The sequence below is a fragment of the Zea mays genome, chromosome 4 (genome assembly GCF_902167145.1).
Source record: "Zea mays cultivar B73 chromosome 4, Zm-B73-REFERENCE-NAM-5.0, whole genome shotgun sequence".
Lineage (NCBI taxonomy): Eukaryota > Viridiplantae > Streptophyta > Magnoliopsida > Poales > Poaceae > Zea > Zea mays.
This window is the reverse complement of record NC_050099.1, coordinates 39,041,793-39,057,969: the sequence shown is the minus strand read 5'-3', so window position 1 is coordinate 39,057,969 and position 16,177 is coordinate 39,041,793.

Sequence of the window (16,177 nt, the reverse complement as noted above, 5' to 3'; positions counted from 1 at the left end):
GGAACAAGAGTCCTTTCATTCTTAGAAATTGGAACCAAGGCATTATGTCTAACTAGGCTCCAAAACCAGACACTACCCAAATGTACGAGCTTATCTCCTGACAATGTTGTTCTATTCTGTTGGCATGTGTTTTTTCCTTCTGTTTGGGAACTCCTCTCTTAGCTTGGTGGCCACACTCTACTTGACATAGAGAATACGACCTAGCGGTCACACTCTTTAGCTTGACATAGAACGAGATATTAGAGGAGCGTTGGAGCAAACAAGGAGTGCTACCACCAAAGAAGCGGCTCGATAGCTATGTTACGCCTGACCTCAAAAGGAAAGGTGGTACGAGAGATGGTGGACGACCTTTGACACGTGCGACTAGTCTTGGCTCATGGCAGTGCGACCTCTCTTAGCCCAACCCTATCGGACAGGGTGGACGAGCCAACATGGGCTAGGTCGAGCGACACAACAAAATGGGGGCAACATAGGCTAGGGTAAAGGTGGTGGCGAATAGGACTTCCATGGTTGGGGTCGGGGCTACGAACCGCTGATTGTGTGGAGAAAGTGAGAAGAACAGGGTAATTGAGGATGACACACAGATGTCACCTAACAGATGTTTAATGGATCACAAACAGTGATATATTCTCTTCATCCACATTCCTCAAACCAAACACAGAACATGGACATTATTATCCCCTCAACCAAACACAAAAGATAGAACCATCCCATCCCCGCTAACCCATACCTCATTCTAGAATCGAATAGACCTAGCTTAAATCGAGATCCCCAAAAATGGAAATAAATTTGATGTCTCACATAACCAAAACCAAAAAGGAAATAAGTATGATATAGTTGGAAGGAAGGAAGGAAGGAAGGAAGGAGGAAGTAAGAAGCGAGATCTGATAGTTACCTCTTCTTCTCCGATGTTCTCCGCCTTATTTAAGGTCCTCCGGCAAATAAGTAAGATAGAATTGGAATGAAGGAGAAAGTAAGAAGCCAAATTTGATGGTTACCTCTTCTTAAGCGATCTCCTCAACCTTTAAGGACGTATGACAAACTCTTGTTTTGGGTTAGGGTTTGAAGTTTTCATGTCAAGGAGAGGGATTTGTGGCCACATGTTTGGAAGAGGAGGCATTAGAGAGCCGCCGGACCGATGATGGTAGTGGTTGGAGGGACGACGAGCAAGGTAGTGAGGTAACATTTGGTTCGATAGATCGAACAATAAGGTTGAGGGACCTAGCTTTCTTCCTTTAATTGGGATTAGGGGATAATGGGGATAGAGTTGAGGGTGCGCAACAAGGACAATGGGGTCAACAATTCCTCGTTTGATTGGGATTAGGGGAGACTAGAGGTGGAACATGGACATTATTATCCCCTCACCAAACACAAAAGATAGAACCATTCTATCCCCGCTAACCCCACATCCCACCCCCAAAAAAATAAGATGGATCAAACCCATACCTCTTTCTAGAATCAAATAGACCTAGCTTAAATCGAGAGCCCCAAAAATGGAAATAAATTTGATGTCTCACTCAACCAAAACCAAAAAAGAAATAAGTACAATAGAGTTGGAAGGAAGGAGGAAGTAAGAAGCGAGATCTAATAGTTACCTCTTCTTCTCCGATGTTCTCCGCCTTATTTAAGGTCCTCCGGCAAATAAGTAAGATAGAATTGGAATGAAGGAGAAATTAAGAAGCCAAATCTGATGGTTACCTATTCTTAAGCGATCTCCTCAACCTTTAAGGACGTATGACAGACTCTTGTTTTGGGTTAGGGTTTGAAGTTTTCATGTCAAGGAGAGGGATTTGTGGCCACATGTTTGGAAGAGGAGGCATCAGAGAGCCGCTAGACCGATGATGGTAGTGGTTGGAGGGACGATGGGCAAGGTAGTGGGGTAACATTTGGTTCGATAGATCAAACAATAAGGTTGAGGGACCTAGCTTTATTCCTTTAATTGGGATTAGGGGATAATGGGGATAGAGTTGAGGGTGCGCAACGAGGATAATGAGGTCAACAATTCCTCATTCGATTGGGATTAGGGGAGGCTAGTGATGGGAGGTTAGCGGCATGGTCGATGCAGGCTGGGGTGAGGGGGATAGAAATGGGAGGGAGAGGAGCAAGGTAAGGTTAGCAAAGTTGGAGGGTTGCACCCTTTGATTTATGGGCTATTTGGATGAGTTCCATTACAATTTTGCAAGTTTTGATAACTACCCTTTGTCAACAATTTTTTAGGTCCCAAGGGATGCCGGGGCGTATGTATGTACCTTGGAAATTTTCGACAAAAATGTCAATGAGGTCGACCCAGTTTTGAATGCAGTTGAGCCTTAGATGTTCTAGATAGACTCGAGCTGAGTCGGCCAAGTATAAGTGGATGTTGCGGACGATGAAGTTGTCGTGATCCGCACGCCAGCTTGGCATGCTAGTAGATTGAAAGGGAAATGTGCTCCTGGGCAATTTCTATAAGTATTTTGGTGATTAGATGCCCAACACAATAATTGAGCACTTATGTACTAAATGTGTGAAAAGTGAAAATCAAGGTGCAAGGTATGTTCTAGACTCAGTACATTATTTTGTGAATACTAATGTGTTTGTCTAAGAGCTAGAAACAGAGCTGAGAAGAAAAGAAACAAAGTGGCAAACTCCAGCTTGGCCTGGCACACTGGACTGTCCGATGGTGCACCGGACAGTGTCTGGTACGCCAGGCTGGTCAACGGTGAAGAGGTCGCTCTCGGGAGTTGACGGAGTTGTACGGTTATAATTCATCGGACTGTCCAGTGGTGCACCGGACTGTCCGGTGTGTCATCCACGACAAACTCGCCGCTCTCGGGAAACGGAAAAGGTGACGTGGCTATAATTCATCGGACTGTCCGGTGGTGCACCGGACTATCCGGTGAGCCAATGGTCGCCAGTGCCAACGGTCGGCCGCACAATCTACGGGCGACACGTGGACTGCTCCAACGATCAGATGGTGCACCGGACTGTCCGGTGTGCACCGGATAGTGTCCGGTGCGCCAACGGGCCCGGAGGAGCAACGGTCGGATGCGCCTGATTTGGAAGGCGATCGTGCACCGGACAGCTACAGTGACTATCCGGTGGTGCACCAGACTGTCCGGTGCACCACTCGACAGAAGGCAGGAATTGCCTTCCAAGTTGGTCTCCAACGGCTCCTAGCTGCCTTGGGGCTATAAAAGGGACCCCTAGGCGCATGGAGCAAAACACCAAGCTTTCAAGAAACATTCTAAGACTCCCAGACTCCGACTCCACGCATTTGATTCTCTATGTTAGTGATTTGAGCTCCATTTGAGTTGCGAACTCCGTGTATTGTGTTTCGAGCTCAAGTCGTGACTTGTGTGCGTGGTTGTGCTGCGGATTTGAGTCTTGCGTGTGTTGCTCTCCCCAACCTTAATCTGTGCTTTCTTTATGATCTCTATTGTAAGGGTGAGAGACTCCAAATTGTGGAGATTCCTCGCACACAGGAAAAGACTCTAAAGGAAAAGACCGTGGTATTCAAGTTGATCATCGGATCACTTGAAAGGGGTTGAGTGCAACCCTCGTCCATTGGGACGCCACAACGTGGAAGTAGGCAAGTGTTATTTGGCCGAACCATGGGATAAAAATCGTGTGTCTCTTGTGTTGCATTCTCTGTGATTGTTGTGTTCACAATAACTCGCTTCAAAGCTACTTAGTCGTACTAACTCTCTAATAAACTGAGTCTTGTGGCTATTTAGTGTTTGATTTTACAGGATCACCTATTCACCCCCCTCTAGGTGCTCTCAATTGGTATCAGAGCCGTACTCTTCATCTAATAGTTACCTCTTCTTCACCAAGAGACAACGATGACTCTTCATCGAAAAAGAAAACGGTTAATCAAAACTATTCTTTTGATTACTCTCGCATTCCTTATAATTCAAATGCGTATCTACTTTCAATTCCCCTTGGAAAATCTCCACACTTTGATGGAGAGGACTATTCATTTTGGAGCCATAAAATGCGTAGTCATCTATTTTCTCTCCATCCTAGCATTTGGGAAATTGAGGAAAATGGGATGCATTTCGATAGTACGGATAACCCTGTGATGATTAATGAACAAATTCATAAAAATGCCCAAGCTACTACTGTCTTGCTAGCTTCACTTTGCAGGGATGAATATAACAAAGTAAGTGGCTTGGACAACACCAAAAAGATCTGGGATACCCTCAAAATATCACATGAGGGAAATGATGCCACCATGATTACCAAGATGGAACTAGTGGAGGGCGAGCTAGGAAGGTTCGCGATGATCAGGGGAGAGGAGCCAACTCAGACCTACAACAGGCTCAAGACCTTGGTCAACAAGATCCGAAGCTACGGAAGCACAGATGGACGGATCATGATGTCGCCCGACTCATGCTAAGGTTATTTACTATAATTGACCCCCATCTTGTGAATCTTATCCGTGAAAACCCCAGGTACACCAAAATGACGCCCGAGGAGATCCTCGAAAAATTCGTGAGCGGGCGCATGATGATGAAGGAGGCTCGATACATGAACGATGCACTAAACGGTCCACTACCCATCTACGAGCCACATCCCGTTGCTCTCAAAGCAACCAGCAACAGGGAGGCGCTACCTAGCAAGGTGGCACAAGTGGAGGTTGCCGGGCTCAATGAGGAAGAAATGGCGCTTATCATCAAGCGCTTCAAGACCGCACTCAAAGGACGCAAAGAGTACCCCAACAAGAATAAAACAAGGGGAAAGCGCTCCTACTTCAAATGCGGTAAGACTGGTCACTTTATTGCTAAATGTCTCGATAATGAAAATGACCAGGCACAAGAAAGATATGGGAAGAAGGAGAAGGAGAAGAACTATAGGAAGGCGAAAGGCGAGGCTCATCTTGGAAAGGAATGAGATTCTGATTGCTCCTCATCCGACTCCGACGATGAGGGACTGGCTGCCTCGGCCTTCGACAAGTCTTCACTCTTCCCCAACGAACGCCATACTTGCCTTATGGCTAAGGAGAAAAAGGTACGTATTCGGGACACTCCCAAGTACACTTTCTCTAGTGATGAAGAATCGTCTGATGATGAAGTAGATTACTCTGAATTGTTTAAAGGTTTAGATAGAGCTAAGGTAGAGAAAATTAATGAACTGATTGATGCTCTAAATGAAAAGGATAGACTTTTAAAAAAGCAAGAGGACATTTTGTATGAAGAACATGATAAATTTGTTAGTGTTCAAAAATCTCTTGCTCTAGAAATTAAAAGAAATGAAATGCTATCCTCTAAGTCGTCTGCTTACCATGAATCTGTCTCTAGTTTAAAGAATTTAAATGATGAATTAAATGTTAAGCTAGAGGAAGCAAATGCAACTAGATCATGTGTAGAACATGTAGTTATTTGCAATAGATGCAGGGACTTTGATGTTAATGCTTGTGATGAACATCTTATTTCTATTGCTAAATTAAACAATGAGGTGGCAAGTCTTAATGCTCAACTTAAGACTTGCAAAGTTGATTTTGATAAATTAAAGTTTGCTAGGGATGCCTACACTGTTGGTAGACACCCCTCGATTAAGGATGGACTTGGTTTTCGAAAGGAAACCAAGAACTTAACAAGCCAAAAGGCTCCCGTTCTCAACAAGGAGAAAGGGAAGGCCCCTATGGCTAGTAGTTCCCAAAAGAATCATGCCTACATTTATGATAGGAAATATTCTAGGAATACTTATAATAATGGATGTTATGATCATGCTGCTTATTGTGATTCACATGCTATGTTTGCATCTAGTTCTACTTTTGTTCATGGTAGAAGTAGGCCTAGGAGAAATCATGCTATGCATCATGCACCTAGAAAAATGTGCAATAAACCTTCTACCATTTACCATGCTTGCAATATTTCATTTGTACTTTCATGTAAGAATACAAAAGTAGTTGCTAAGAAGTTGGGATCCAAATGCAAGGGAGATAAAACTTGCATATGGGTTCCAAAAACTGTTATAACTAACCTTGTAGGACCCAACAAGAGTTGGGTACCTAAAACCCAAGCTTAAAATTGCCTTGCAGGTTTATGCATCCGGGGGCTCTAGCTGGATAATCAATAGCGAATGCACAAACCACATGACGGGGGAGAAGAAGATGTTCACCTCCTACGTCAAGAACAAGGATTCCCAGGATACGATCATCTTTGGAGATGGGAACCAAGGCAAGGTCAAAGGCTTGGGCAAGATTGCCATCACTAACGAGCACTCAATATCGAATGTATTTCTAGTAGATTCGCTTGGGTACAACCTTCTATCTGTAAGTCAATTGTGTCACATGGGTTACAATTGTCTATTCACAAACGTTGATGTATCTGTCTTTAGAAGGAGTGATGGTTCATTAGCTTCTAAGGGTGTATTAGACACAAGCTCTATTTAGTTGACTTTTCAAAAGAGAATGCCGGTCTAGATTCATGCTTAATAGCTATGACTAATATGGGCTGGCTGTGACATTGTCGTCTAGTACATGATGGGATGAAGAACCTTCATAAGCTTCTAAAGGAAGATCATGTGTTTGGACTAACCGATGTCTGTTTTGAGAAAGACAGACCCTGTGTAGCATGTTAGGTAGGAAAACAGGTGGGAAGCACTCATCATGGCAAGAATGTGATGACAACATCAAGACCATTGGAGCTCCTTCACATGGATCTTTTCGGACCCGTTGCCTATCTAAGCATCGGGAGAAGTAAGTATGGTCTTGTAATTGTTGATGATTTTTCCCGCTTCACTTGGGTGTTCTTTCTACAGGATAAGTCAGAAACCCAAGGGACCCTGAAGCGCTTCTTAATAAGAGCTCAAAATGAATTTGAGCTTAAAGTAAAAAAGATAAAGAGCGACAATGGGTCCGAATTCAAGAATCTACAAGTCGAAGAGTTTCTTTAGGAGGAAGGCATCAAGCACGAGTTCTCCGCTCCATACACACCACGGCAAAATGGTGTGGTAGAGAGGAAGAACAGAACACTGATTGACATGGCGAGAACAATGCTTGGAGAGTACAAGACGCCTGAGCGGTTTTGGTCGAAAGCTGTGAACACAGCCTGCCACGCCATAAACCAGCTCTATCTGCATCGCCTCCTCAAGAAGACCTCCTACGAACTCCTTACCGGTAACAAACCCAATGTCTCTTACTTTCGTGTATTTGGGAGCAAATGCTACATTCTAGTGAAGAAAGGTAGACACTATAAATTTGCTCCCAAGGCAGTAGAAGGGTTTTTACTAGGGTATGACTCAAATACAAAGGCATATAGGGTCTTCAACAAATCATCAGGATAAGTTGAAGTCTCTAGCGACGTTGTATTTGATGAGACTAATGGCTCTCCAAGAGAGCAAGTTGATCTTGATGACATAGATGAGGATGAAGTTCCGACGGCCGCAATGCGCACGATGGCGATAGACGATGTGCGACCACAGGAACTACAAGATCAACCATCTTCCTCTACAATGGTGCATCCCCCAACTCAAGACGATGTACAGGTACCTCAAGAAGAAGGGCATGATCAAGGGGGAGCACAAGTACATCAAGTGATGGAGGAAGAAGCACCATGGGTCTCTTCAACTCAAGTTCGAGCAACGATCCAAAGACATCACCCCGTCGATCAGATTCTGGGTGATATCAGCAAGGGAGTAACTACTCGCTCACGATTAGCAAATTTTTGTGAGCATTACTCGTTCGTCTCTTCTATTGAGCCTTTCAGGGTAGAAAAATCCTTGCAGGATATGGACTGGGTGTTGGCCATGTAGGAAGAGCTCAACAACTTCAAGAGAAATGAAGTTTGGAGCCTGGTGCCACGTCCAAAGCAAAACGTTGTGGGAATCAAGTGGGTGTTCCGCAACAAGCAAGACGAGCACGGGGTGGTGACAAGAAATAGGGCTTAACTTGTGGCAAAAGGTTATGCCCAAGTCGCAGGTTTGGATTTCGAGGAGACTTTTGCTCCTGTGGCTAGGCTAGAGTCTATTCGAATATTATTAGCCTATGTTGCTCACCACTCTTTTAAGCTGTTTCAAATGGACGTAAAGAGCTCTTTCCTCAACGGGCCAATCAAGGAGGATGTATACGTGGAACAACCCCTGGCTTTGAGGATGACAAGTATCCCGACCATGTGTATAAGCTCTTTAAGGCGCTCTATGGACTTAAGCAAGCCCCAAGAGCATGGTATGAATGCCTTAGAGATTTCCTTATTTCTAATGCTTTCAAGGTTGGGAAAGCCAATCCCACTCTTTTCACAAAGACATGCAATGGTGATCTTTTTGTTTGCCAAATTTATGTCGATGACATAATATTTGGTTCTACTAATCAGAAGTCTTGTGAGGAGTTTAGCAGGGTAATGGCACAAAAGTTCAAGATGTCGATGATGGGCGAGTTGACCTACTTCCTTGGGTTCCAAGTGAAGCAACTCAACGACGGCACCTTCATCTCCCAAATGAAGTATACTCAGGATCTTCTCAAGAGGTTTGGGATGAAGGACGCCAAGCCTGAGAAGACACCAATGGGAACTAACGGGCATGTTGACCTCAACAAAGGAGGTAAGCCCGTTGATCAAAAGGCATACCGGTCCATGATAGGTTCATTACTTTATTTATGTGCTAGTAGACCGGACATTATGCTTTTTGTATACATGTGTGCTAATGTTTCTGAGACTATGTTTGAGTTGTTGGACTGATGGGTGTTCTCTCTAGGTTTTGTCGCGGTCACGCGCTGGCTGGCTGGCTTTGGGTCCATGTCACCGAGACATGGATCTTTTGGCCTATTGTTGAGCGGCGAGGCCGAGAAGGCCTCGTATTTCGTGATGGGTCTTTGCGTTCATCCAGTGTTTTTGGTTTTCAGGAGTTTGTCGAGGAGTGCCGTTGCGGTAATGATGTTTTGACTTGCACAGAGGAACCATGGGGGGCCATTGTCGCCTTCAATGATCCTCCGGTGAACATCCCGCGCTATGGTGCGTGCGTGCCCATCGCTACCTTGTGGTCGTGCCAACCGTCGGCCTAGAGTGACTTGCCCACTGAAAGTCGCCTAGAGGGGGGGTGAATAGGTTAATCTGAAATTTATAAACTTTAAGCACAACTACAAGCCGGGGTTACCGTTAGTGTCGGCGTTTCGAGACCGGGGGGTCCCTCGGGCCGACGAGTGAGTGTCGTCGCGTGCCCCAGCCCAGATGGGTCGAGCGCGTGGGCGAGCGCGAAGGGGGGAAAGGAGCGAGGCGGCCGGAGACCGGCGTGAGAGAGGTGGGAATCCCGTGGCCTTCGTGTTCGTCCCGCGCCCAGGTCGGGTGCGCTTGCAGTAGGGGGTTACAAGCATCCACGCGGGAGAGGGAAGCGAGCGGCCTGTTGGGGGCCTTCGGCTTACGAAGGTCCTCAAAAACAGGATTTAACAATATTTCTGGAGTTTAATGTGTGAACAGGCATCTTCGGACTCAAGTCGGTATCACAGCAGACCAGAATAATACGAAGGTTGATACAGCGCCGAAGGTGTGAGCAGGAAAGCTTCGGCATGATAGCAACAAAATGAAACCGACTTAAAGATGAAAAGGCTATTCAGACCTCGATAGATTACAATAGAACTATTATCAAATGTAAAGGGCATGAATGTAATTTTGCATAGGCTGTGTCCTGTGCCTATAAATAGGTGAACAGTACCCCCGTACTGTTCACGCTGATTTGGCATCCACTTTTGCGTCACGCTTGTACTTTCATCTCCTTCAAGTTGAAGGTACATTTGTAATTCAACGTTATTTCTGTTTATACATGATAATAATATATAATTGTTTATGTTGTTCATTATATTCTTTACAATTCATCCTTCGTCATTATATAATATATTTATGAAGGTATGCCCTTCATAACCTTCGTCCGAAAATCATTATATCCTGAGAGGAATAATGCTTCGAAGGACGAAGGACTTTACCGATTAATATTTTCTATGTTGCCTTGTTCTTGACTCATAGCATTCGAGAACAAGTCCCCAACATTGGCGCCCACCTCCGGTGAACTCACTTCCACTCTTTGAGTTTTTTGAACACCTTCGGCGATCATAAACCTTCGTTATGGCGCCGAAGAAAGCTTCAGCAACTGGGGCTGCAGCTCTGCAACAGCTGGACCACAATCAGGAGACAGTCTCCCTTCGGGAGGCCCGAAGCCAGAAAAGGAAGGCTGTCAGCCCGACACCACCAGAGGACGAGATAGATCAAGAAATCAGAGATATGGAGATGCTTCATCAACAAGTGCAGAGGAAGAAAGAAAAGATGGCCAGGCTAGCTGAACTGCAGAGGCAGATAGACGAAGCCTCTGAAGAAGTTCGTCATCTTGCCCAGGATGAGCAACACCGAAGGCCTCAGCACCAAGACCTTCATCAGGAGGGTTTTCCCAACGAAGATGACTGGTATGACAATTTCGATCATGGGAATTTTGTTTTTGACGATGCTTCTCCTCTGTCCGCTGAGCTGCAGGCTACACCTTGGCCTCTGTCCTACAAGCCGCCTCAGCTTCCCGTATTCGATGGCCACTCAGACCCGAAGCAGTTTTTGATGAGCTACAAAGCAACAGTATCTTCGTATGGTGGCAATGCTGCAGTCATGGCCAAATCTTTTGTTATGGCTGTCAGGAGTGTCGCTCAAACCTGGTATTCCTCCCTTCGACCAGGAACGATCACTTCATGGCAGAAGCTGAAGGACTTGTTGTTAACTAGCTTCCAAGGGTTTCAGACGAAGCCGGTTACTGCTCAAGCTCTGTTCCAGTGCACCCAGGATCACGAAGAATATCTTCAGGCGTATGTCCGAAGGTTCTTGCGTTTGAGGGCACAGGCACCAACGGTGCCCAATGAAATTGTCATTGAGGCCATGATCAAGGGGCTTCGGCAAGGACCGTCAGCTCAGTACTTCGCTAGGAAGCCTCCTCAAACTTTGGAGAAGCTGCTCCAGAAGATGGACGAGTACATTCGGGCCGATAATGATTTTCGCCAAAGAAGGGAGGAGGCTTTCAGGTTTTCTGAAATGACCAGGGGCTTCAGAGGGAGGTTTTACCCGAAGCATGTTAGATCAATTCATAACTCTACACAAAATGATGATAGAGGGAGCCAACAGCAAAGGCCACAATGTTCCTCACAGGCTTCGGGGCAGCAGCAAGGCTCCTTCCGACCACCAGCTCCAAGAGGCAGAGGCGCCAGGGGCTTCGGAGGAAGATTTGGCGATCAACCGAGAAGAATCTTTTGCTTATTCTGTGGTGAGAACAAAGGTCATACCACCAGGATGTGCCATGTTACCATCCAGAAGCAAAAAGAAATAGCCGAAGCGGCAGCACAACAGGCTCAGCCGAAGCAGGTCATGCACACTGCTTCGTATCATTCGCCTTGCATCCCAGAGTATGTAGGCAATCACCCTGCAGTTTCTGTTGCTTCGGCGAGTCAACCTCAGGCTTCCTGGCAACAACCTCCGCCTCCACCACCGCTGCAACAAGGTCAGCAGCCAGAAGGGAGCCAATATGCTCCACATCAAAGGGACTTCAGAGAACAGTCCGAAGCTCGCACAGTCAACAGCACTGTGCCAGAGTCAAAGCACATCTATTGACAAATATCCTACCTTAATAGCAATCTTTTTCATTCAGTTTTATTTTCTGTAATAAAGGACATTGTTCAGGTTTCATGTAAATAGTTTCGTTGATTCCCACAAGGAAAATATATTTTCTTCACAGGCTTAAATAGTTGAAAGACTTGTGATAACAAAGAGAACCTTCGAACTATCGAAAATTCTTCGAAGCAACAAAAAGTCGTTCTAAGGAACGCAGAGTAAGTTTGCCGAAGTCACAAAAAAGTCGTTCCAAAGGGAGCGCAGTGTAAGTTTTCTGCTCCAAAGTCGTTCCAAAGGGAATGCAGAGCATACAGCGAAAAGTCAACGCTGATACCGCCTAAGTAAAAGGCGAAGCGCGAAAAGTCAACGCGAATACCGCTGAAAGTAAAAGGCGAAGAAGCTCCTAAGGGAGGCTTACAACGAAAAATAAACGCTGATTCCGCTGAAGTAAAAGGCGAAGAAGCTCCTAAGGGAGGCTTATAGTAAAAAGACAATGCTGATTCAAAAGATTATGTGTTTTATCGCAGGAATGTGTGTATCTTCGGAATAAACACCATCTTACACAGCATAACATCATCGCATCATTTCGCATAGCATAAGCATCATACATCATGTTGCATACGGCCCAAGAAGGGGACATGACGTCGATCTTCGGAAGAATGTTTTGAAAAGGGAAAATCATGCTAAGTAGCTTCGGACAACATTTTCACGAAGCTTGGATATTATTCATCAGAGCACCACGAATATTGTGGTGACAAATGGAAATTATTCTTCACGAAGCATGAAAAGAAGGGAAGGTGTTTTTTCGTCAAAGACTCAAAAACGGTACGTATGTAAAATTTCATGCATCGTAAAGAATTAAATAATAAAAGCAGGTATATTACATTCAGGGCCACAAGATGTCACACATATTACATTTCAGAAGTTTAATTTACAATAAGTATTTAATCTTCTCTCAGAACAACTTCTGCAGCCTCATTTAGGAGCCGATTGACGACTTCGTCCATAATAGCTTCAGCCATCTTTTTAATTTCGTCGTCTCCTTTCGGCTGAGGGCCCGGAGACGCTTTAGCAGGATCTGAAGAAGGACAGGATACAGCTACATTGCTATTACAAATGGCAAACGAAGCTTAAAACCAAAAATTACAACACAATAAAAACTATTAGTTAATACCTAATTGACCTTCGGGCTCTGTGCTCTTTTCAGCAGCCTCAGCCACTTCTCTAGCATCGTGAATGCCCTTTTCACTTTTTTGAATAATTTCTCCGGCCATTTCTCGGCCACCATTATCCCAGATATCGGTGAAAAATTTTCCACCGATCATGCTAGCTTCGGCCGAAGGATCTCTTGCATCTTCAAAGGACAAAGCAGCTTCGGATTGTGCTAAAATTTTTACATGTTCGCAGCCCTTCTTCTCTAAAATGGTGGCAATTCCTCTGGCACCAGAGAAAGCACATATATCTCCACGGCTATTTAAAATTTCTTCGAAGGCCTCAGCTTCGTGGTCGATCCATTCGATGGGACCTTCGGGATTGCCTCTCGTAAAGTTTTCTTCGCTTGAGAAGGCGCCGACCCTGGCGAAGCTAGCCTTTAACTTCTTAACACACTCTATAGATTTGTTATAGCATCTCTTCTTGGATGACCGAAGCTCTTCAACAGTTCCTTCTAAGTGATCTGCCCATTGGTCGCTGAGTTCTCGCTTTGTTTCTTCAAGTATGCGTTCTTCCTTGGCTCTGGCCAGTTGTTTCCGAAGATCTTCAATTTCGCGCTTCTGAGCTTCAGCTTGACTTTTAAAAGCAGCCTCGTCTTCTCTTATTTTATTTATTAATGAATGTAATATCTTATCTTTTTCGAGACCTTCGTTCCTCAGTTCAATTACTTCGGAACGAAGGTTGCTCAAGGCTATAGTACACCCTTCGTCTTCAGCATCTTTCTGTGCCCTGAGGGCATTGCTAAGTATCAGGCCCTGCAAAGAGAAATATGTGTGTGTCAATAGATTTAACTAAAGGAAAAATTTTGGTCCCAGCAAGAAATTACAAAGATCCCATTTGTTGTACCTTTAAGCTATTATATGCTAGGCTGTCGGCCAAATCATTTTTTGATAACACTGAGAGCCCATCTTCCAGTGTTGGGAATCCGAAGCTCTTGCTCATCTCCCGGCAGACAGAAATCTCTTTGCTGTCAGGGAGGCAATACAAAAAGTCTTCTTCTCCACTGCCGTTGAATATTAACGCCCCCTTTGGATACTTCAGTTTTTGGGCGTAGCGTTGGGCCTCTTGCTCTTCTTCTTCTGATAATTTTTTCCCCGAAGCATGACGAACAATATAATCACGGACTTTGGAGGATGCTTCGGGGGCAATGACACCGATTTCTTCAACAAAAGTTGGCTATGTTATTTTTTCTTCCTCAGTTTCCAAGGATTTCATCTTCGCGGGCTCTGAGGACCCAGCTTCGGCTTCAGTTTCTTGCTCTGGAGCTTTAATATTAGAAATTTCAGTTTTCGCTTCGGGAATGGCAGTAGTCTTCTTTGGAGGAGTGCTTGAAGATTTAATTGTTTCCAGTACATCTAACACATTTGCCATTCTCTTTCTTTTCGGAGTCACTGCTGGCACTTTTTGATCTTTTACTGTCTCAACATTTGCTGCAGGACTCAAAACTTCTGATGTTTTTTCTTCAGTTGGTTTTTTCACTTCTTCCATTTTTTCTGTGGATGGCGCTTCGGCCATCCCTTTGGTTTCTGGTAGCAAAATCTCTGGTTCTTTCAATTTTATCCTTGTTGGCGCTTCGGCCATTTCTGCAACTTCTGGCAGCAAGGTTGATTTGGTTGGCTTTTCAGCCTCGGTGGCCGAAGAAGTCTCTCCGGTGAACTCGGGCACCGAAGCTGGTTCAATATAGCGCGGCCTATGTGTGAGAACCTTTATCCTTTTTCTTTTCGGTTCTGGCTCGCTAGGAGCAGTTGAAGCTTCTTCTTTTGCAGAGGTTATGTTTTTTCTCTTCTGCCCTCGAATGGGATAGCGATAGTCAGGGTAGACGAACCCGATCGCATCAAACACCCGATTCAGCCTCTTCTTTTTTCGGCCTCCGAAGGCTGCTGACAGTGCAGTATCTTCAGCCTTCGAATAAGCCCCAAGCAGCTCATCACTTAAATTTTCAATACTTTTTAACCAGTCATCATCTGGCTCAACGAATTTATCTCCGAACTTGAAGGTGTACTTCAGTCTGACAAGTCCACCTTCGTTGGCCTTTTTTATGGTTTCTTGCGGAGTTTCCCATTTCTCCGCGAGCGGCCATACCCTGAAGGCAATATGCTCTTGTACTAAATCTCTCGTTCCAATAAAAGAACAGATAACGCCGAAGGCCCTCTGGCATTCTTCGGCAGCTTCATTCATTTCAACCTTCGGCCTCCGAAGGCCGAAGCTTTGCCAAATAGGGCGCATAATTATACCTTTGATATCTTCTCGTACTGACAGGTCATTCTTCACATAAAACCATTCTGTCATCCAGTCGCCGGGCCATCTCTTCCGAAAGGTTGGCACGGGACAGCTTGACCCGGACCGAGAAACGAAACTGTAGCAGCCAAAATTATTATGATACTGTTCCTTACCCCAAGGTTTTGTTTCGTATGATAATTTGTGTATATTGCAGAAGCTTTTTGCATCAGGCTTCAGACCTTGGCTTCTCACGGCCCACACGAAGATATTCAGCCTTATAATTGCCTCGGGGGTAAGTTGGTGAAGATAGACTTCGAAGATTTTCAACACCTCCACGACGAAGCTGCTCAAGGGAAACCACAGCCCAGCTTTCAAAAAGCTTCGGTACACTACGACTTCATTCTCTTCAGGGTGTGGACAAGTCTTCTCCCCTTCGTCGGCCCTCACAATGGACAAATCCCGGAAATACCTTCCTCTCATATTGGCAAGATGATTCTCTTTGATAGTTGATTTACCATAAACTGAATGGCTTGGTCGCCAGGGGCGATCTTCGGAGTCTTCACCGCCGCTGTCCACATCATAACTGTCGCTGTCACCAGTATCCTCAGACAAGCCTTCTAGAATCTCCTTGGTGATTTTTTCTGTGTTGGTCTTCGACATCGCTATAAGAAACCCCAAGTTTTTCTCTTCGTCAAGACTCAGCTTCATCTCAGCAGCAGCCTTCTTATCTCCAGACATCTTCGGAAACACTAAAAAACTGTTTTCAAACCCGAAGCTTCAAAGCTAAAAGCTCAGCAAATCTTAGTGCGCAAAAGCTAAAAATCGAGTGAGCGAGAGCAGATGGCAAGAGAGCGTGCCAAATGAGTGTGCGGTATGACCGTATTTATACGCCCAGTGCGTTGAAAATTGAAAGACCCCGCTTGTCAGTGAATGTTGCTATTCTAGCAAAGGGAAGGTGTTTTTTCGGACCTTCGGTGTAAAGCCTTCGTCCATGTCGCAATCTAAATTTATTGTTTTAAACAAATTAATATTGCGAGGGGCTACTGTTGGGGGCCTTCGGCTTACGAAGGTCCTCAAAAACAGGATTTAACAATATTTTTGGAGTTTAATGTGTGAACAGGCATCTTCGGACTCAAGTCGGTATCACAGCAGACCAGAATAATACGAAGGTTGATACAGCGCCGAAGGTGTGA